We start from the raw sequence: 24,003 nt of genomic DNA, 5'->3' as shown, positions 1-24,003 counted from the left end.
GTTGCACTATGTGGGGGGTCACCAGGTGGTTGCGTCGAGAGTGAATGCAGTGCGAGTGCTGGTGCCAATGCCACCCTTAACTAGGACCACATGCAAACTTCACATCGCTTGCCTCTGGACCCGCTTCAAGGTCCCCTTTACCAATCCTAAGACACCCACTTTCCAGAGCACAGGCAAACTCGAATCAATTTCTGTCAAAAGAGACAACAGCCAGGTGGGCAGCTGCCAGATGTGGTTCTGTCACAGCAATTAAGACAGCCCAAAATTGTGGCGCCATACAATGCAGCCAATATTGCCAACAGCTAATATGCTACTGGTTTCACCTTCAGGCCTACAAGCCTGATAGATGTTTTACAGAAGGTCTTTGCTAAACAAATTTTAATTAGGCCCACTGACTGGATGGTAGAAGGAAATGTCCTCTAGCCAGGTCAAGCTGGGTTTAGAGAAAAAATTTGCACATTAGACCAAGTTTTTAGATTGATGATCATATACTGGAAATATACAAGATTAAGATGTAGCCATCTATATATATATCCTTTATTGACCTAAAGGCGGCTTTTTATTCGATTCCAAGAGCTCAGTTGTGGGAATCCATGCATCAACTAGGTGTACCTGATTAGATCCTAGTTCAAATTATCAGGTTACACCAAGATAACTATGCCAAAGTGCGATGGGGCAAAGGAGGTGAGTTAACTGATGAGATCCCAGTCAAGAGGGGAGTACGCCAGGGCTGTGTCCTGGCGCCGACTCGCTTTCTTTTATATGTAAATGACCTGATTAAACACCTTCAAAGCTGTATGCACGACTCACCAAAATTGGGAGGTAATCACATCAGCGCCCTAACATTTGCAGACGATACCATCTTACTGTTCCAAACACCTAGTGGCCTACAGAATCTGCTTCATAGCCTTAATAAATATTGCATAGTGAAAGAACTCGAGGTGAATCCCACAAAAACAAAATACATGACTATGAGGCCGCAAAGAAGTTTTAAAAACAAATTATACTTGAATGGGACAGAACTAGAACGTCTATCCAATTTCACATATCTGGGGATGACATTAAACTCCAAACTTTCCTGGGCCCCACAGATAGAGAAGTCAAAGGATATTTTAACACAAAATTCTATCCCCATAGTAAAAAAACAATTTGCAACATCCTTCAAAGCTATCACTCCTGCTCTAGAAGTATACAAAGCCAGAGCTCAAACTGCAGCTCTATGCAATGCGGAGATTTGAGGAATGGACACTGTTAAATCCTGAATTACTGCCGAAAAAAAATTTCTCAGAATGTTCGTTGCCCTTTCCTAACATACACCACTGACACCCTTGACCAACGAACTGGGTATTAAACGCATTGAACCCTTAGCAATTTGGAGAACCCTGTCGTTTTGGATTAGAATTTGGTCAACACAAGAGCTAGTAGTGTATAGAGAGTCACTTATTGAACTCCTAGCTCTTGGCACCCAAGTTTCTTTCACTTGACTGATTCATATTAGATCATGGCTTTAAGACTTGAGATTGAAAAGATACTGGGTGAATCCATGCCTTCTGACTACCGATTCAAAACCCAAAATCAATTCTTTATTTTGGCAGCTTGTTGAGAATCTGGTAATTTCAACCAGTTCTCATGGCAGACTAACTGTACAATTTCTCCAATTTAAAACGACTCCCCAGTTCGAGAAGTTTTTAGACAAGACTGAACAGTTATTGGCAAAGTGCTTATACCTAAAATTTAGATACGGCATATTACAATTAAACAGCTTTGTTGCCAAAGGTCAATGTCATAGAACAAGGAGGGGGAGTCTTTGTGTACCTTAAGTAGAATGGGGGTTGATGAAGGTATAGCACATATTTTGTTTTTTTGCCCAGCTTATAAACCAGCCAGAAGGAAATGGATAAAACCAATAGCTAGGTGACTCAGCATTAGGAGAGTAGACATGAGGAGAATATTGAAAACCGATAACTCGTGCCTAATAGTCTTTGCCCTCAGCCGATTCCTACTGGCTGTTAACTTTACAAGGAAAAGGGAGGGAAAGAATTATAATTTCTTAGTCGTTTGCTAGCGCTAAGCACCCATATGAAGGTAACGCTGCTGAATCTGGCAAGAACAATCTCGATTCAAATTATAGAGGTATATAAAGCTTAGCTAAGAACAAACGTTATTGAAATAGTTGCGCTCCTGCGTAAAACTAGAAGTATTTATTACTTTTCTATCCTTTCTGTTTTGTATTGGCTCATATATTTTTAGTAATGATCCAATGCTCTTAAGATCTGAAAGCTCTTTCCCAATATTTGCACTTTATCAAATCTTTCTTTGGAATGTTTAACCTTTCCTGTCTTTTTATTAATCAAGATTTAAAATTCACTCAAGTGTATGATCGGGTCTAATGGTAGAGTAAGATATTGCTACATCAAGCATGTATTGCATATGTACTTTTTAGATACTTGATATTAATATAGAAAAAGCTGTATTTTTACCTTGTTTACATTGCACATGCACTTTAGAGGCGGCTTAGCTCCAGATTAAGACCAATTGATGTAATTTATCTAGACTGAAAATTAATTGCAATTAATCAAATGTATATAGACCAGATGTAGTGAATATCGGAGTAATGATTTTTTTTAAAAATCTTTACTCTGTACGTATTGCATTATTGTCTTTTTTAACTTTTATGGCCTTATGGGTCAAAATAAAGTACTTGATGACAAGGGGTTTTGTGAATTTTCAAAATAGATACAATTCAGGAATAGTAGACATAAGTGTGCGATTGACATGCTTTTTTATTTTACTTTTACTTCGTTTTTAACCTCCACCATTACCCTCTACACACATCATTCTTCTATAGTGCTTCTACCATAAACTGCAAAGCTACTCCCAGGAGCATCCACTTGGAACGTTTCAGGTTTCAACTAACAGAAAGGGCTTCATGCATTGCCTGTGCTTTGGTTCTCACTTCTAGCATATATTTACACTTAGAACATTTTGTTGGTTATCATTTCAAGACGGTTGGTATTTGGATGGTGTTAGAGCCCTTTCCTCATTTATAGTTTTTTCTTGAAGGCTTCCCCAAAAACTCTCAAAAAATAGATTTTCAACTCCTTTAAATTATCTTAAACTTGGCAACAAACATTCCACATTGGGTTCTGAATTGGATAGGGAATTTTTGAAGAATTGAGAAAGAGGCACAATAGTCCACCTTATGTGCTGTCAACTCTATGACCCTTATTCCAAGGTCTCCAGTAAATGGGCTCAGAATTCAAGGCACATGAGTCACCTTTATTGGTCGATACAGTAACTCATTGACCACAAAACCTGCTCTACTACGAATTGGACCCTCAGGGTCCACTTAGAAATGGAGAATAACTAGGGGATCAGATTTACCATGACCGATTTTCCAGTTGGACCATATGCTCGGCTTCATTTTTACCAGACAATTTCATCAGAGTCCTTATGAGACACCAGCTAAGCCTAAAGGTTTACCAGGTTACTCTTAATCCCAATGGGTGTGGATACTCCGGGTCCAGACCCGTCGGAGATTACCATTAACTCTTAATGATAATTTAGGACTGATCTGCATATGCCTTTAAAAACATTGAAAGTTGTATCAACAAGAAGTCTTTTCACTAGAATGTGGGACCAACTATGAAATAATTCCTTGAAATATGAGATTATGAAATTAAAGAGTCTTGAGTTTACATGAAGTTTTGTACTTGGGGGGGGGGGGGGGGGAAAGAAGTCTTCTAGGTCACATTCATTTGTACCTAAAGTAATGCGTTACCAAAACGCGTGAAACTGTTGCAAGGTATACACAAGAAGAGATTCTGGTGTATTGCTGGACATATACTTTCCTAAAATTACCTTATTTTTAGATGCACTACCTCGTTTGTTACCCAACCATGGAATAGGATTATTTTCGTTTCCATCTGTGAATTGGTTAGTTTTTCTTATTTCTAATGAGTCACTGTTGGAGACACGTTCATAGCTAAAACGTTTTCACTGACTTAAAAAAGGATGAGCTTACTATTTTACCGTCATTCGTACAGTACTTTTTAAATGAACAGTGCTGCAATGCAATGACTAATAAAGCGCCTCATCAAAAATAATTAAAACCAGCATTGGTAACACCAATTGTGCCAGCTTTGTGATAGTGAAAGTGCTTTTTACTTGATCCGTCAGCGTGTTGGGGATTCTATGGGTGGACGAGTCAGTTAATGTGAGGTTGAAGAGGTGGGTGGGAGAGAGAACTGCTGAGAATATAGCCGAGAGGGGACATGTAGAGCAGGGACTGCTGAGAAGAGACAGAGAACAGCGGGGCAACAGGGTGAGCAAGAACTGCTGTGAGAGCAGAAGGGGAAAACTGGAACAGTATGAACTACTGAGTAGAGAAAGAGAGGAGGGGGAATCAAGAACTGTTCATAAGAAACATAATTTGGTATGAGTCACTACTAGGTGACAGTAACGGAGGGAAGCAAAGGGAAATGCTGCAAAGACAGGTGGGTAGAAGAATAAACAAATAAGAAACTTAGGATGGAGGACTAAGGAGCAAGAGGGGAAGCAAGCTAGAAGGATGGAGCAGTATCAAAACACGGAGCAGGTGCTGCTGAGAGTAGGAGAGGGAAAGCAGGACGCAGAAACTAGTCTGAAGACATGTTGGAGAGAGAAAAAAACAGGGAAATAATGACCTCTTAGGACGAAATGGAAGAGAGAAATCACGGTCTGAGAAGGCTGAAGGAGAATGAAAATGTGGACTAGGAAATGCTGAAAACATCAGTGATACCCAAACAGAACCATAAGCCCGTGTTTAATTTGTAAAAGTATGATTGTGGGTTCCCAAAGCACTGCTCAGAAGTCTACAGCTGATGCAATTAAATGCTGGTGCTCGGACTACCAAGAAAGGGTAGTCTTTATTCCACCGCATGCCTCTTTAATCCACCGACAGGCACTCCCTGCCCCTGTATATCTCCTTGCAAGTTGCTACTTTCTCCCTTTGTAATGGGTTTTCCTTCATTCTCTTCCTTCGTCTTTCCATTTGGTTTGCTTTTCTCTCTTCCTTCCTGTAAATCTCTGATGCAGAAAAATAAGTGCCGGCCCACAAAAATGAGTGCCAGCAGACTCCACTGGCAACCACCAGCTCAAATTAAACACTGCCAAGAACTGCTGAGAACAGAGAGGGGAGTGGGTGAGAGTAGGAATTACTAAAATGAGTGAGGTAGAAAAACAAGGAACAGAGGAACTAGTGAGACTACTGATGGATTGTGGGCAGGGAGAGTAAGAACTGGAGAAGAAAGTGCAAAGGGGAAATAGGAAGAACAGGAACTGTTCAGAAGAGTGAGGATAAACTGAGACAATAGGAGCTGCTGAAAACAGAGCAAAGCAAAAAGACCATAAACTGCAGAGATGAAAAGGACAGAGGGAGGTCAGAGGAGCAAAAGAGGGTATGCAGGAGCTACTCAGATTAAATGATCGGTAGATAGAACTAAAAGAAGATGGGAAATTAGAAAAAGTGGGTTCTGCTGAGATGAGGGTTAGGAAAAGACAACGCATGATGAGTAGAAAGTGCTGAGAGATAGAAACACACCGCATAGTAATTATTTATAAAAAGGTAGGCACAGAACTGGATAATTGAGACTGAACCATACAAATTAAGAGTGGGAGGTGCCTTTGATGTTTCTGGATGAATGGTATCATGTAAATATATAGAGATTCAGAGGAAGGTTTTATAGCATCATTGGCACGAATACTTGTTTGTTTCACACTGGAAAATAGAGGGGCATGCTTTTGGCTGAAACCAGCAGTTTTTGTTTGTCCGTCAAAGAAGCTACAAAATATAACAATAACAGTACATCATAATACCACACCACACTAACACAAAAATACAATACAGCACAAACACAACAGATCAAGATATTGCAAAACAATCAGATCACTACAACAGTATTGTTGTGCTTTATTTTTGTGCTGTGTTGTTTTCATTGGAGCATTGTGCTGTACTGTAGTGTTACGATTGTGTTGCTGCCTTGTCGTTTATCGAGTCATTTTATTGTGTTGCTGTTTTATGGTATGTTGATTTGTAACAATGTTTTGGCTTTCTTGTTGAACTGCTTTATTTTGTTGGTAAAGGTTATATTTGTTCTTACGTTTTTATTATTTGCTGGTCTGTGTTGTGCATTGCATTGCTTTTGAAACCAGATGTTATTTTCTGCTACCACAACTATCATCCATCCAACATGTGCTAACCTTCATAGTACACAATATCACAGCTAAAAACCTGCTTGTATTAACATCCACCAAATATTCTTTTGCGATAGGTCCAATGTGTTTTCTTGCAGGAAGTGAGATGGAAATGCTAGACACAACTTCAGTGAAAAATAGCTTTACATTTTTGGTGCTGCTCTCTGCCTCAAACACTGTAAACATATAAGAGGCGTCAACTTAAATTGAAGCATTTTACTTCTTTGTTCCTTGGCAGAGAGTGTTAACAATTTTCCAAATAACCTTTGTATAAAGCCTGAGAGCCAAAAAGGACAGTCCTATCTTTGTAGATTTCGGCTGCACAGCACTTGCGCTGTGCTTGACAAATCTATTGTTTTTAATATAAACTTAAAAAGGGACTTAATATCCCACCTCCTCTCTTTCCTGACTTCTTATTGGTTCCTATGCGTTCCACTTACCTTTATTTCTATTGGTTGTAGCATATGTGCCTGCATTTACCAATGCTTGTTACTCGTCCGCTTCTCCTATCAGTTTCCCGCTGTCAAAATACTGTTAACATCTGCTTTGGTGGAACTATATTTTCATTACATTTTTTGCCTTTTACTATTACAGCATATTTATATAACAATTTATCACCAGAGAAATTAAGTGATTTGCATAGAATCACAGGATGCTGCGCGGCGCCGAAATTCAAATTGGGATCCTTGCACTCCAATCAGCAGCTCTGGCTGCTGCATCACAAATTTCCACTCCCGTGTATCTGTCAGGGAGCTCTTTCCTTCTTCCGTGCAATGATTAATGAAAACAGCTCTTTATTCATTACATAGACGAATCCAATGCATTACCAATGCTTGTTAAGTGTGCAGCCTCTGCCACAAGTGCGGAGACTCGGCAGTCATAAGGTTACTATCTGTAAAAAAAAATTTTTTTTTTTTGCAAATAGGAAAAAAAAATCATGAACTTTCACAAAAGTGTAAGTTTACCTTTCTAAAATCAGGACCATAGTTTGTGAAAGAAAAAAAAAAGTAAACTTACAAAGAAGTACGAGTTTACCTTTGTGAACCAGTTCCAATGATACTAGGACCAAATGTGGAGCCACTGCTAGAAGTCAATAACATCCAGTGCAGGGTAAAAACAATTATAAGGGCAGTGAACATGCTGTGACACTGCTTAAAGTCGGCTAGTGAGAGGTCACGTAAATAGTAAAAGTATATTTTTAAATGTTTGCTGCGGTCTGTCTTTAGAGTCAGTAAAGGTGGCAAACTTAATTAAAATAGCAGGGAGTGGTATATTTTGTGGCTGGAGAATCTCAAATTAAAAAGGAGAGCTAGGTGCAGTTCTGAACATCAATATTGCTGCACATTTAGAATAATTATTCAAATAACTAAACATGTACTGCATTTCTCAGTCGTCTATATATTTGTTTAAGTCTCATTATATTAATTTCATACCACGACGAACGCCCACAATTCTAAGAGTTAATATTCAACTGTTGATTCAGGTACATAAAAAAAACATTCAGTTAGCGCATTGAAAACTTCCCAGAAGTTAAACAGTAAGGCACATCATTCGGGTTCCAGCCTGTGGCTACTATACCTGGACTAGTCCATAGAAGCGCCTGGGTGGGTCTGGCATTGTGGCATAACTTTACCAGATAATCGTTATTTCTCGTTCTTCCTTCTCCTACTAAACATTAGCTTCGAAACCAACCACGTCGCAGCTGCGTCGTCTTCTGGAGGCGCAGATCTTTAGATTAAGCAAACTGGTAGCTTGCTTCATTCGGCAGTAGACCTGAGTTGACCCGGGAGCAGTAGGTTGCAGCCATGGGGCGTTAACTTGTGACTCCGCCACTCCTCGTTGGCTTCTGCTGAGCTCCGGACCGGGGTGCCTGCAGCTTCTTAGCAGTCCAGCCTGCAATCATCTCCCAGAGACATTGCCATTCACAGGCTGTCCAACCTGTTGCCGTCAACTCCGTGCCATCACAGCTTGTCTGCGTGCAGTGTATCCCTCCGCCTGAATGCACGCGCTGTCAGTTATCTGCTCTTTGATGCCAATTAGTGCACGTTTTACAAAGCAGCCTCCACATTGATTACACCCTGTGACCTTCAAGCAAACCTGACTAATTGGAAGCCTTCGGGAGGGTAGTGAGGAAAGGAAGCCGAGGGAGACGCCGATGAAGGGAAATCGGCAGACTTTCCAGTTCAGCGAACATCCACCCACCTGCCAGAGTGTTTTCTTGACTAACAGGTGTGTAAAACCAAGGGTCAATCAATCAGAATTGGATTGCAGGAAACTCCACGTCCTTACAAACAGCTAGTTCTTAATTACGCAGGAAAGAAACACCTCTGGTCAAGCTATGAGCTTCTTGCACTGAAGGTCAACAGCAGAAGCGTTTAATGAAAACGTCGACAAAATAGGTTTGAGGTAAGTCGACTTGAAAATCCAATAATTGTCACTTTATTGTTACAGATGAAACCCTCTTTTACTGACGATATTTTAGTCTTGCAATAAAACAAAGGCGGTATAGTCTTCACGGTGTTAACTCGCGCAATGCCTTTGAAAGTGCCAGTGAATCAGTATGATACAAAAACAATCACTTCCGGAGTAACAACCAAGGAATAAATAAAAAAAAGTAGCATATAATAACACCGATATGGAGAATCTGTGAGGCAGTCAACACTGTTTCTCTTTCAGAAGAGAAACTTCATAAGTTGTAGTTGATACATAATCGAATTCTATACATCTGCGCTGTACATCAGACTTAAAATAGTCTGACAGTTGTCACACAGTCATAACAGGTGGAAAAATCAAAGCTCCTAATGCAGCATTCCGATTCACGCGACCTCGTAACCCTACAGACTTCAAAATTTGCTAACATTCGTGCCAAGAATTTTCAATTCTATTAAGGACAAGGAGGCGAGGATTATGCTTAGTCTCATTTCTTTACTGACACATAGCAGCCAATCACATTACAGTAAAGAAAAAACAGAACAATACGTCATGTATGAACCCAGGGCAACCATAGAGTACACCCATAGTATATAAACAGTCTCAGAGGTAACCACTTCCTCTTTCTTTGTCCAAATCCAGTAGGAAGAACCAATTGAACATCAGAAAAACCACGGAGAACATCATCCGAAAGGGCCAAAATCCGAACGAGGAGAAGGAGGAACTTCCAAAAGCCACAGGAACAGAAGCAGTCCCACGAGGAGTAGAAACTCGCAGCAGAACTTCCACAATGGCGGATCCGGAGGAACCTCACTTGGGATCAGAGCCTGAAAAGAGACACAAAGCCGTAATACACATCCTGTGTAATCATGAGCAAATAAAGGGTGGGTAGAGCAAAATTAAAGCATTCAGTACATTTTATCAGGAAAGAACTATGAAGCATTGCATAGTAACAATACAATAGATATATGCATATACAAAGGGTGGGATAATCCTCGCCTCCTTGTCCTTAATAGAATTGAAAATTCTTGGCACGAATGTTAGCAAATTTTGAATTCTATTTCAGGACAGGAGGCTCCGATTATGCTTGTTCAAAGCTCATCCACCACAACAGAAGCAACAGTAGGAACAGGCTTGAAATAGAATGTCTTAAACACTGAATCTGAGGACCAATCAGCCGCTTTCATAATGTCACATAAAGAGACACCTAATGAAAAAGCCTTAGAGGCCATGGCTCCCCGAGCCGAGTGAGCACCAAAAACAGAAACATCAATGCCCGCTTCCTCCATAAGCCATCTTACCCAACGGGCCAAAGTGGCTGGAGCAACGGGACGAAAGGGTTTTTGCAAAGCAATCAACAATTGACCCTGCATATCAGATCGAAGAAGAGAAGTACTCACCTCATACTCCTTAAGGCATTGAACCACACAAAGGTTGGGTCGAGCCGGAAAAGAAGGATACGAAATAACCTCCGTGTTAGTTTTTGTGCGCCGGGAAAGGCGAAAGGAAACCCCCTCAGGCGTGAAACTACGACCCGCTAGATCTATAGCGCGGACGTCAGAAATGCGTTTGCAGGAAAGCAAACACAGTAACATAGTAAGCTTGGCTGAAAGTTGCTTACGAGATAATAAGGAATTGATCGGCCAAGCTTCTAGAAAACGAAGTACCACAGAAACATCCCATAGGGAAACATATTTAGGCTTAGGAGGAGTAGCCATACGAATACCTTTCAGAAGTTGGGCTACGAGAGGATGCTCCCCAACTGTCTTGCCATCGACAGGAAGATGACCCGCCGAGATGGCGGAACGGAAATTGTTGACAGTGTAATAAGCCAAACCCGAAGAGGAGGACAGAGAGGACAAAAAATTGCATATCAAAGAGATATCAGCCGATGTGGGATCAACTTGCCGTTGAGCACACCAATCACTCCAACGCTTCCAGGAACTTCTGTAGCGCTTGTGAGTATTAGGGGCCCAGGCATTGCTGAGGAATCTGGCAGCGTCCTCAGAAAGGCCTGGCACCGTCCAACGTTCCCCGAAATTCGCCACGCCAGGAGAAGGAGGGAGCCTGACTGAACCAGGGGATGCGGATTCTGCAATGGATCTAGAAGGAGATTCGCTCTCTGAGGAAGAAGAAAGGGCAGGTCGCATGCCATCTCTAGAAGAACAGGGAACCACGGCTGAGCCCTCCAGAGAGGGGCAATCAGAATCAATTCCGCCTGAAAGCGCGTCACGTAGGCCAGAACCCTCGGGAGCATCATAAATGGGGGAAACGCATAACAGAGGGACGTCGGCCACGTCTGAAGGAAAGCATCGGTGGCAAGAGCCTCCGGATCCGGTCGCCAGCTGAAGAACTGGGGAAGTTGGACGTTGAGCCGGGACGCAAAGAGGTCGATCAGACACGGACCCCAGTTGCGAAGCAGTTGGCGAAACACCCTGGGGTGGAGTCTCCAGTCGCTGAAGTCCCTCAGATGTCTGGAGTTCCAGTCCGCCACTATATTGCGAGACCCGGGAAGGTACTCTGCAATAACAGTGATCTTGTGTTGGAGGCAATAATGCCAGAACTCCTTGGCAATCTCTGCCAACAATCGCGACCGAGTTCCCCCCAGCTTGTTGATGTAACGCACTGCGGAGACGTTGTCCATCCGGAGAAGGATGCAACAGTGGGATTGAAGAGGCGACAGGCATTTGATCGCAAATGACCCCGCCAGCAACTCCAAACAGTTGATGTGGAGCGAAAGTTCCCGCGGAGACCACCGCCCCCCCGTCGAGACCGGACCGCAACGGGCTCCCCAGCCCCAACGACTGGCATCCGATTCGATCACAATCTCCGGGGAGGAGCCGAAGAGGGCTCTGCCGTTCCAGGCCTCCATGTGATCCAACCACCATTGCATCTCCAGCTTGGCCTCCTCCGAGAGAGGTATCAAATCGGAATACCGGAGGCCCCGCTGCAGATGCTGGATCTTCAGGCGCTGAAGGGCCCGATAATGTAGTGGCGCTGGAAATATTGCTTGCAGAGAAGACGCCAGAAGCCCGACTACTCGTGCTAACAACCTCAATGACACAGTCGGACTCGAGATAATGGAATTCAATTCTTTCTTGATATAGCGAATCTTCTGCTGGGGCAGCAGCAGCTGACAAGTGATGGAGTTGACTCTGAACCCCAAGAAATCGATGACCTGAGAAGGATGAAGCACAGATTTGGGAACATTCACCAGAAATCCGAGGGACTGGAGAAGGTCTATGGTCCAGTCCAGATGAGTCATTAGTCGGACCGGACAATCCGCCAGAAGGAGGATGTCGTCCAAATAAATGATCAAACGAACCCCACGACTGCGGAGCGATTCCACTACAGGACGTAACAGCTTCGTGAAGCACCACGGTGCCGACGAAAGGCCGAAGGGAAGGACTTGGTATTGATACCAAGTCCCCTGCCACTGAAACTGCAGAAAACGGCGATGTGGATGGAAGATCGGGACCGAAAGATAAGCATCTTTGAGGTCCAAACGAACCATCCAATCCCGTTCCCTCAAGAGGTCTCTCAACAGATGGATACCCTCCATCTTGAAGTGCCTGTAGACTACCCCCGCATTGAAGTCCTTCAGATTGAGGACCAACCGAGCCCCTCCTCCCTTCTTGTCCACCAGAAAGATCGAGCTGGCAAAGCCCTGCGGATGACGGACTGTCGGCACAATGGCCCCCCTCAACACCAGAGACTTGAGTTCCTCTGTGATGAACTCCTGACTTTCCTGTGAGAAGTGAAGAGGGAAGGGAGGACGAGATTGGTGAATGGGATGATAGAATTCGATTTTGAATCCCTGAACTGTTTCCAGCACCCAAGCATCGCCTGAGATTGCGCGCCAATTGGCTAGAAAATGGCGGATCCTGCCCCCCAGAACAACACTGCATGCAGGAAGAAGCCTCACCTGAAGCGGCGGAATCTTGACGTCCGCCAGAGTAGCCACCTGAGCCTCCTTTCTTGAACTGTCCCCGTCCTTTTTTGGAAGGGTAGAAGTGAGACCGCTGGGCATAACCGGAATCCTGATGGCCTCCCTTTTGGGACTGGTTCCCACGTTGAGTGGAGTGGTATTGACCACGGCCGGACGAACGTCCCCAGTTTCGTCCGGCCTTGTTAAAAACCGGACGCATGGCCCGTTTTAAAGTGGCCTGTGCCTTGTCAATACTACTAAAAGTGCTGACAAAATGGGTGAGCTCTTTCAAAAAGGATTGACCAAAAAGAAGACCCTGAGCAGCAGCACCTGCCTCAGATGAAGAAAGTTCAGACAATTTCGGGTCCAGTTTCAAAAGAATAGAACGCCGGCGTTCACTTGACAGGGCACAGTTGGCGTTCCCTAAAAAACAGACGGCTCGCTGTGCCCACTGAATGAGCTCGTCAGGGTCAACAGTGGAGGAGGCTTCTTTGGCCCGGAAGCCTAGATCCAACATTTTTGTGATAGGACCTAAGAGGTCCAAAACCTTATCCTGACAAGCGCGCCAGGAACGGTCTAGACCTTTTTTGGGGTCCTTGGAAAATTTGGTCATGTACGTAAGGATGGTAGGGTCGACCTCCGGCGTGTCCGCCAGGTTGTCCGCCAAATCTGGCCGCGGACACTCTGAGCGAAGACGCGCTCGTACATCTTTATCAAAAGGGTGCCTGATATACTGCTGAACATACTCAGCCACAGCCGGGGAAGGAAGCCAGGCGGAAGAATTCGGGTGCACAATATCCTCGGGCTCAAAAGTTAACACAGGAGGCCGAGAGGATGCGTCCACAAAATGTTCTTTGCATTTACGTTTTTTGGGAGGAGGAGGCAAAACCTCCGACGAGGAGGATGAAGCATCATGGTCATCGCTCTCCACCAGAACAGGGACAGCCTTGGATTTAGAGGACAATGACCGAGCCAATTTCCGAAAGTCCGAAGAATGGGGATTACCAGGAGATGAGGACTTTCTGGAGGGAAGCCAGCCTTGCTGTTGCGCATATTGCGTCAAATGGCGCTTCAGGGGGGTAATGGCACGAGCCATTGCCCTATTCATAGAGAGTTGTACCCCTTTGTCCAGTGCCTCAACCAGGTCCTGCTCAAAAAAGTCAGACCCCTCCTCCTCAAAGTCACCTTCCTCCTCAAAGTGATAGGAGCCACTCATGATACACGGGGAGTGTAGTAAATCAGCCCACCAGGTGACAAGGAATCTGGTATGTCAGTGACACAGTCTGAGGGAGTGAAAAACCTCACGGTCAGCAAGAGAGGCAGAAAAAACTGCGTAGAACACAAGAAATAAAGCGTGGAGGGAGGCTTGCCGACCAAAAAATCACCACTCTAGGCAAAGCCTATGCAATTGTACAACCGGGACCCTTTTTCCAAGCTCCGGCGTCGAAAGGGACAAGCTGACAGGCAGTGGGCGTATACGTCAACAGACGCGTTGAAGAGCCGGCGCTGTGTTGACAGAAAACACAGCTGCGCAAGGAAAAGCCCTTAGGGACAAAGGTCGCGCATGCGCAGAGTCACGGCTCGCCCGACAGCCCAGGAGTCTGCTCGCGCTGAACGCGCGCGAGGCAGGACAGTCCCTAACTCCCTCCACCAAAATACGGGACAAACGGCAGCAAGTGCCCGACCCCGGGAGGTGACACACGCTCCCACCGACGCGCCGGCCGAGAAATGATAAACGACCAAGACGGCAGCAAGAGCGCGAACTAAACGCTAATGCAACAGCACACAGCGCGCACAAAGCGGTAAGAATTTAACCAATAAAACAAGTTAAACAGTAATAGAATAACAAGTTTGCACTTAACTGGCTGCGGAGCAGCAAAGAAAGAGGAAGTGGTTACCTCTGAGACTGTTTATATACTATGGGTGTACTCTATGGTTGCCCTGGGTTCATACATGACGTATTGTTCTGTTTTTTCTTTACTGTAATGTGATTGGCTGCTATGTGTCAGTAAAGAAATGAGACTAAGCATAATCGGAGCCTCCTGTCCTGAAATAGAATTTGATCTACAGTTTCCCTCGAAGAGCAGCGGGTACCAATATGCATAAGCGGCAGGCACTCCTTTGCTTCAGTAACTTCAGGAAAAGCTCCAAAGTGAAAATTCGAGTTTGGGCTTTCTGCTCTCTGGGGCTTCTTGTGCACTAAGTACAATGGCCCAAGAAAGGACTTTTCATTGATCACCTCCAAAGTCAAGCAGAAGAATGATGATGATGATGATGATGATGAAGCGACATGTAACGCGCACAGCTACTCCGAGGAGTGTCCCGGCTCCAAGCAGTGTCCCGGCTCCAAGCACAGGTGAAAGAAAATCCGGTCGTTTTCATCCTGGACAAAAAGTCCGATTTTCAGACTTTTTTTTAAAAACATTGTCACTCTGCTTACCGCATGGACCTCAAGAGGGAACGTGTTCCAAGCTGTTGGACCAAGATGGATGCGAGCCCTGCCTCTTGCTCTAGCCCGCTGAATTCTGGCCGTTTCTGCTAAAAGTTTATTAGCTGACCTCGGGTTTCTTAAATGGAACATGGAAACCAAACCTAGTTCTGAGGTAGACTCATCAGGCCTGATACAGGGCTCCGTAAACTAGCACCAGAGCCTTAAACAGGATTATTTTCTTGATAGGAAGCCAGTGAAGAGCACTCAGATGAGGGGACATGTGCGTATAACATCAAAAGAAAGTGAGCTGCCGCATTTTGTTCCACCTGAAACTTCTCCAGCAGATACTCTGGCAGACCAAAGTAGCATCTGCTGGAGAAGCTTCAGGAGTGCCATTTGCACTTTTAAGTGCTGATGTGTGTTTCCCCAGCCTTCTCAGGCCGGCCAAAGACACGTTCTCCAGCCCAGCCGTATTGAACAGAAAACAGAAACAGCACAGACTCCCTGGTCTGAGCGGAGCGTCTTTTCAGCACGCTCAGGCAAGTCACCGCACTGCTTTCATAGAATGAGAGCAGTGCAGGGATTGCACAGGGAGTCTAACGCTGCTCCAGTGCCTGCTGGGACCAGGAAGGCCGAGGTTCAATGTGGGAGGCGGCTGGGACCTCCAGGTAAGTTTTTAATTGTTTTTTAAATGTAATAAACCCCCTATGTGCTCCCCCTTCTGCCTTGCCCTACGCCCCCCACCTCTTCATTGTGTAGGCCTCCACTGAGCACTTCACATATATTTATAGCAGGAAAAAGCAATGAAGAGCAGGTGGTACATCAACTGATCGTGCAGGTTGAGGTTGGTATGCAATACAAGGGAGCGTGAGAAGGAAGGAGCGTTTAGGCCAGGTGTCTTTCGAAGAGAATAGCTTTGAAGGTTCTTTTGAAGATAATATGACATGTAGTCCGGTGGAGGCTCAACAGGAGCGGAGTTCCAGATTTATGTGGCGCTTCTGGAGAATGATTGGTTCATGTATCGCTCATGCTTAAAGGTGGGAGGTTCGAGGAGGAGCAGTTGAGCATTTCTTGAATCACGGCCCGCACCTGAGATTTTCAGTTTCTCCGAGAGGTACCAGGGTAGAGAGAGTGCAGAGATCTATAAGTGCGCAGGCAGTTTGAAATTGAGCTCTCACCTCTATGATAAGTCAATGAAGTGAGCACAGAATGGGAGAGATGTCATCAAATTTCTTAAGCCTTGAGAACTATCACAAAGTGGGGTGCCACATGTAAGACTGCTCTCAGTCGACCTAGGTGGACTTTAGGGATGTCGGAAAGGAGTGCAAGTTCATACTCGAGCCTAGAGAGCATGAGCGCCTGAACCACAGATTTAAGGTATTGTGGTGGATGAGGTTCCTGATTCCCCAAAGCAGCCTTAGCTGGAACCGGGCACTCTTAGCCATGGAGGAGATATGGCTCTGGAGGTTAGGAAATCTGTTGAGGGTAAAACCAAGGGATTTGGCCTTCTGAAGGATGGAGGTGAGGCCTTAATGTCCAGGAGGAGATCCATCCAGTCTTGGATCAAAGAGTTGGCTTTCTTTGGAGAGATGAGAAGCAATTCTCTTTTTGGTGGTTTTAGTTTGCTGTTGGTTGTTTGCCGATCAAGCTTGAAATCTATTCAGGGAGTTGGATAGGTGAGTGAAGTCTTCCAGGCATGAGATATCCTGGTAGATATGGTTGTCATCGGCATATAGGTAGAAGAGAATTGTGCAGAGGGGTTAAAGGTAGAGATCGAAAAGTTGTCTGGGAAAGAATCGCATTTTGGGGGACCCCTTGTCGCATGCTGACTATATCTGAGACTGCATTGAAATGTGTTGGGGAAAGAATCGAACCTTTGGGGACACATTGTAAATGGCTGACTAGATCTGAGACTGCATTCCCAATTGTTATACTTTGGGAGCAGTTTGGTAGGTATGAGGTGAACCACTTAAGGACAACACCAGCATTACCCATTCAGTACTTCAGAGTGTCTAACAAAGCGTAGAGGTTGAGGAGAACAAGTAGACAGGAGTTACCAGAGTCAAGGTTACGGAGAACTTCGTCCACAACCTACAGAATTGCAGTCTCACTGCTGTGGCCTTGACAGAATCTGAACTGAAGGCAGCCAAGGAGGTTGTTGTCCTTGATGTGGGATCACAGTTAGGAGGCTACACAACTTTCAAACACAAGTGGATACTGGGCCGTAGTTGTTATGATTTGGCTTCAACTGCAAATGTAAAATGTAATTGTGTCATCAAATACTTCCTTAGGGAATTGTGTTGTATAAAAGGATTCAATGCTTCAGCAGACTCTCTTTGTCAAAGTCTGCACAAGGGTGTAACCCTCCAACAAGCATTGCCTCTGTGTGCTAATACTCTTGGTTAGTTTTGGACCTGACCCTCGCTGCAGTGTCACACCCAAACATTTTGCCTGTACTCCTCCGTACTGCTAACCAGTGCTAAACTGCTTGTGCTCGACCCTTAAAACATGGTAGAATTGGCTTATACCCAATTGGCTTTCTTAATTTACTTGTGAGTCCATAGTAATGGGGCACTACATTTGCCCAGGGCCTGTAAATTAAATGTTACTAGGGGGCCTGCAGCACTGATTGGGCCACCCACCTATGCAGTCCTTTAAGCATGTCTCATACCTGCCATTGCAGAGCCTGTGTGTGCAATTTTAAACTGCCATTTCAACCTGGCAATGTAAACCTCTTTGCCACTTGCTTGTGCCCAAAAAGTGCACCAGACCCTAGATGTACAACCCATCGGCATAGGCCAATGTAATAAACAATCTTAATTCAATTTATTACCAATTTTGTAACCAAATGAATCACTTTTTTCTTCCTTCTTCAATATTGTTTAATGACATTGTAATTACAGTGTTCAAGTACATATGAAATACCACTCCAGGCTTCATTCTGCAGCATATAACGATTCATAAAGCTTCATCAGTAACCATTTGAACTTAAACCCAATGCATTTCGGGACAAATTCAAATCATGACCCTGTTGTCTGCAAGGTATCTTCACTTGTGGCTGTCTTTTTAGTTGAAAAATATAGCAATAATCGGTGTATAGTGGGGTGCCTGGAGCTTTTGGTCCTGGTGTCACTGCACCTGCTGCACTATTGAAATCATGACCCTAGCACTTGCTAAACATCTGCACTTGTGACTGACTGTTTAGTTGTAAAATATAGCAATATTTGGTGTTTAGTAGAGTTATGACAACTTTTGGCCCCAGTGTCCCTGCACCTGCTGCAGCATTTAAATCAAACCCCTTTTAGCTGTAATGTAACTACAATTGTGACTGCCTGTATAGTAGTAAAATGTAGCAATATTAGGTGTTTAGCGGAGTTCCGACAACTTTTGGTCCCGGTGCCACTGCACCATTCAAATCATGACCCTGTTGTCTAAAGGTAACTGCACTTGTGCTTGCCTGTTTAGTAGAAAAGTATAGCATAGCTTTTTAAAAACAGCTGCTAGAGACCGTTGTGCCATGAACACTTAATAGACCTGCTGGTTGGTTTTATAGCAGACAGAAAAGCTGGTCGGAGGGAGCGACTGAGATCGCCATCACATCGTGGCCAAGATATTAAAACAGGGGTCCGTGAGGGTTCTGTAAAGAGTCAGCCATCAACTCTGGAGCAAATAAAGAAACAGGAAACAGTGACACTTGTAAATAGAGGTACAGAATCCTCAAATCTTAAATATTAGTTCTATATACTTGAGGGTAAACAAGAGAATAGGAACATACCATTTCGGCCTGGATCCTGTTTATGCTAGAAGAGATATATATGCACTCAACAGACCTGCGACCGTTAGGAATAGTGATGATATGTAATCAAGGGCCATATAAAGGAAAAAAAGGAGATATAAAACAGGAAGAGTACATTGAAGTCATCCCTATATCCTGAATTCTACGATTTTTAATACAGAAGATATGCCCTTGCTATTCTGAACACTAATTTCAATACAGAAGATGCGCCTCTGTCAAGTATTCACTGGTAAAGAAAATCCTGAAGAAGGCATTTGCCAAAACGCATTGGTGGTATTCCTCAAATCACTACCAGTATTTTATATATATGACGGTAATTTTATTGTGAAATTGTGTTCTGGTAACACAGATTGTGACAAGTGCAATATATTGTATAACTATTTATCTTTTATAAGTTTGTGGCACATCAACATACATTTATTTCAGGTGACATCATAATGGATATCAAAATGTGGTTCTAACCAGTGTCATATATGTTGTAATGTGTATGTATTTATTTATGTTTTGAAGTAAATCATGTATAAACTGAATTTATTTATATATGTATTTTTTCTATCTACAAAAAATACTAAAAGATCAATAAAATCGAAAAAAAATTCTAATTTAGTTGCGATAGTGTGTATTATGTGGTTGTGTGTCTAGAGGTGACACGCTACTTTATTATTAATCAGCACTGAACTCGGTGCTACAGTCTTTTCCAAGTAGCTTGTTGTCCCGGTGCCACTACACCTGCTGCACTATTGAAATCATGACCATAGCACTTGCTAAAAATCTGCACTTGTGACTGACTGTTTAGTTGTAAAATATAGCAATATTTGGTGTTTAGTGGAGTTATGACAACTTTTGGCCCGGTGCCGCTGCAGTATTTAAATCAAACCCCTTTTAGCTTTTAATGTAACTACAAATGTGACTGCCTGTATAGTAGTAAAATGTAGCAATATTAGGTGTTTAGAGGAGTTCTGACAACTTTTGGTCCCGGTGCCACTGCACCATTCAAATCATGACCCTGTTGTCTTAAGGTAACTGCACTTGTGCTTGCCTGTTTAGTAGAAAAATATAGCATAGCTTTTTAAAAGCAGCTGTTAGAGCCTGCTGCGCCATGAACACTTAATAGACCTGCTGGTTGGTTTTATAGCTTGGATTTTATGTTACACTAGCAGCCCGTCCCGACGTTGTCCGGGTATGAATTGCTGCGGGCCAGTAGTATATTGTTTTGTAGGATTTCGTTTTGATAGCATTTCTTATCTGTGACAGGCCTGTGAAGCGCTCCGATTCACAGCGCACTGCTGATGCACATAAGAGTGCGCGTTCAGTAGTGTGTGAACTCGAGTTTACCTACTTTATTTTTCCTTGCAATAATGTATAGCGCGAACTCGACAACATGGCATGAGCACAATTTACATTACAGAAGAACACATTCATTTGTGGGAGGCACGGGGAGACAAAGCGATTTGCCTGGAATCACAGGATGTTGAGCTGATGCCGAGATGCGAACGCAGCTCCCCAGCTCTAAAGTTCGCAATTTTAGAACTTGTGGCGGGAGGTGTGACTAAAAATGTATGTCGGTGCTGGCCACCAATGAGAGAAACCTGTGCATTTTTTCAAATGGGTGGTGAAAAAATATGAGTATGTTGCTGGAGATGTGGGCCGCCGTGCCACCAATGTACTTACCGGGGGAGGGTAAACACCCATTCTTCTGCAACATTCTTTCCGCATACCATCACTCCGCATACTTTCATTACGAGTACCATGACTCCTCAATGTTATTATAACGCATGGCATTACATTTTATATGCTTTTACCACGCATACATTTACAACGAAATTCGTTGTAAATGCATGAATGGTAAAAGCATGTTTTTTTAAAATGTTTGGATAAGGTAAGTATGGGTATAGGGGGTATATGTTTTGGGGTACTGAGGTATATGTTTTGGGGTGTTTGGGTATTTTAAGGGTTCAGATATAGTTTTGGGTATTGGAGTACAGGGGTAGTTTTAGGGTTTAGGGAAAGGTATGGGGTTTGGGGTACAGGGGTATTTTTAGGGTTCAGGGCTAGGTTTGGGTTTTGGGGTATTGGGGTATTTTTAGGGTTCAGGGGTAGTTTGGGTTTTGGGGTACAGGGGTATTTTAAGGGTTCAGGGCTAGGTTTGGGTTTTGGGGTACAGGGGTATTTTAAGGGTTCAGGGGTAGGTTTGGGGTTTGGGGTACAGGGTTATTTTTAGGGTTCAGGGCTAGGTTTGGGTTTTGGGGTACAGGGGTATTTTTAGGGTTTAGGGGTAGGTTTGGGTTTTGGGGTACAGGGGTATTTTAAGGGTTCAGGGCTAGGTTTGGGGTACAGGGGTATTTTAGGGTGCAGGGGTAGGTTTGGGTTTTGGGGTACCGTGGTATTTCTAGGGTTCAGGGCTAGGTTTGGGTTTTGGGGTACAGGGGTATTATAGGTTTCAGGGGTAGGTTTGGGTTTTGAAGTACAGGGGTATTTATAGGGTTCAGGGCTAGGTTTGGGTTTTGGGGTACAGGGGTATTTTTAGGGTTTAGGGATAGGTTTGGGTTTTGGGGTACAGGGTATATTTATAGGGTTAAGATGGGTTAGTGTTTAAGGGTTTTGGGGTATTTTACGGAGAAAGGGTGGGTCATGATTATGGGGTGCAGGGGTATTTAAAGGGAGCAGGGTGGGATTAGAACACGATGTGAGACTTGGAATGAAGGGCGGAACGTACCACACGCCCCCAGCATTTGTCACGCCCCCAGCACACGCCCACAGCACAACGCAGACACTCCCACAAGGGACTACTTTGCTGGCATGGTTCTTTTACCTTTTAAATGTATATGGTGGGCGTCTGCATAGCCTATGTCCTTCTGCTGCAACTGCCCTTTCCAACACTGTATTGGGTGTTGTGATTGGTGCTTTGGTTCCTGAGATTACCCGAGTCAAAGGTTTGGGCTCTCTCTTTATTATATTAGTATGGATATGGATATGCTTTACCCAGGGGAGTATAATCTATAAATATTGTTGTTGTTTTTTTAACCCCTTCAGCGCGGAGCGAATTTTCGCGCTGTGCTGAAGGTTCTAAGGTTCTAACGGGCTCATGACGGAACGGTTCCGTCATCAGCACAGCTCACCCGTAGCTGATGACGGAACCGTTCTGTCATCAGCATGGAAGGGGTTAAAATAAATCTTTATTGAGGCATTTTCATTTTATCCCTGCCTTGATTTTACATAAAAAATCCATATGTTGAAATTAAAACTGATGTACATGACCTCCACCCCCCTCCCCCCAAGCATGAGTATATACATAAACAAAGAAACAATTGAAGAAAACACGGTAAATGATACATGACATTTTTTTTGTGTCCAAATTATAGAAAACATAATATGCATTTTCTCGATACAATTGCAAACAGATTAAATTATATAATTATCCAGCCGGATTCTGTATCCAATGTGTCAGTGGGTCCAACATTTTCAGCCCCGTTTTGTCTCTTTCTACCTTTCTTTCGATATATAGCCTTTTCTAGATTATATGTGGCCAAGAGTCTGGCCCGCCATTGTTCAAAAGCAGGAGGGCTATGGTCTAGCCATGCTGTAGCCAAACATAATCTGAATACAGCCGCAGCAATAAATATAAGCCCTTGAATTTCCTTTGGCCGCTTGTCTCCATCTAGACCAAGTATTAATTCTGTTGTGGTAATTTTAATTTATATGTTAAAGATTTTGGATAGAAAGGTGGAGATTTCCCTACGTATTGTACCCAATGTGACAAATGTTGCGAATATGTGTGCGATATCTGCCTCGTACTGCTTACAACGAGGGCATTCTGTACCTCTGCCCGACCCCAATTTGGCGATCTTGTTCGGGGTACAATATAACTGGCAAAAAGTTTTATAATATTGGGCTTGAAGGTTGGCCGACATTAGCCATAGTTGAGATGCCTTAGGGGATTTCTCACAGGTATCTTCCACCACGTCTAATTTTTCGTGCCAGTTTGTTATAAATTTTGCAATATCATCTGATAGAGTGGATATGAGATTATTATATATATACCACCAATCTTTATAGTGAGGGTAAAACTTATTGTGTCGATTAAGTGAATTTTTCCAAATTTGGCAGGGCCTCCCCCTTTCTTCATTAAGAAATCATTAATTTGTAAAAATTTGAAGAAATCTGATTGGTTTAATCCAAATTCTGATTTCAGTTCCTCGAATGATTTGAATCCTATATTGGAGTAAAAATTACCACATTGGGTGATCCCTGCCCTTTGCCACCTTATCATGCACGCGTCATTAAATGTTTCTGGGAGATTGGTATTTCCCACTAGCGCTGTGTAATAGGAAAATCTCCCAATACCCAAAAGCTTTCGAACATTGTTCCAGGCTGAGTATACACCCCTTAGGGTTTTAAATCGTACTTTTTTGTAGTAGCAATTGTAGGTTAGTCGCATGAGATGTGCTTTTGCTTCATTACCTAATATTAAACCCTGTGGTGTCAGGATCGCTCCCTCGCATTCTGCTTGGTTATTCGAGGTCAGTAGTATATTGCTATACTGTATGATCGTGGCCCACCAATATATTTTGAAATTCGGTATGCAAGCCCGCCTCTTTCTTTTGGGAGTGTAATACATTTGAGTGCCCTATGTGTTTTTTTTATAATTCCATATAAACTGTGAGAATAAGGTATCTATGTCCTGAAATATTTGTGAGGTGAAATCTAAACAAATGGTCCGAAAGAAATATTAAAAGTTTGGGAGATATAGCATTTTGATGGCATTGCATCTTCCTACTAAGGTCAGATGGAGATTATGAATTCTCCTGAGGTTTTTGCTTGTATGGTTTATGAGGGGTTCCAGGTTCATTTTGACCAGATTGTCTCGGTCTGATGTTATGTTCACTCCGAGATACAAGGTGTTGGTAACTACCCGGTCATCATGGTATGTAATCTTGTTATTGACAACTATCTGGGGTTTTCCCTGATTAAGTTTGTATCTTGAGACCTCTCCGAATAGTTTGGCATCTTCTTTCATTGCTTTCACTGCTACGCTAGGATCTCCGGTAACTATTGCTATGTCATCCGCATAGGCTAGCGTCTTAGAATTGCCATTAATAGTTTTGATTGGTGGTATCGCCAAGTTGTATTCTAGTCTGAGAATGAAAGGATTAGTGAATATAGTGAACAATAACGGAGAGCACG

The 24,003-nt window shown here is 43.5% G+C and overlaps 1 protein-coding gene across 4 annotated transcripts in view; it reads right to left on the bottom strand.

Annotated features, from left to right (window-relative positions):
* CTXN3 (cortexin 3) overlaps positions 1-8,247 on the bottom strand; it is a 98,314-nt gene extending 90,067 nt beyond the window's left edge. For 2 of the 4 annotated variants that reach the window (XR_015309453.1, XR_015309452.1), the window contains exon 1: positions 7,813-8,233. The gene's annotated coding sequence lies outside the window, so the exon portion shown is untranslated. Of the gene's footprint in view, positions 1-7,812 lie in introns of all 4 variants that reach the window. The other 2 variants (XR_015309454.1, XM_086963038.1) reach the window with 2 other exon arrangements.
* Between the last annotated feature and the right edge of the window lie 15,756 nt (positions 8,248-24,003).

The sequence above is a fragment of the Lissotriton vulgaris genome, chromosome 3_1 (genome assembly GCF_964263255.1).
Source record: "Lissotriton vulgaris chromosome 3_1, aLisVul1.2, whole genome shotgun sequence".
In the NCBI taxonomy this organism is placed as follows: Eukaryota; Metazoa; Chordata; class Amphibia; order Caudata; family Salamandridae; genus Lissotriton; species Lissotriton vulgaris.
Note: the sequence above shows the minus strand (reverse complement) of the source record. Positions and strands in the feature narration are given on the sequence as shown.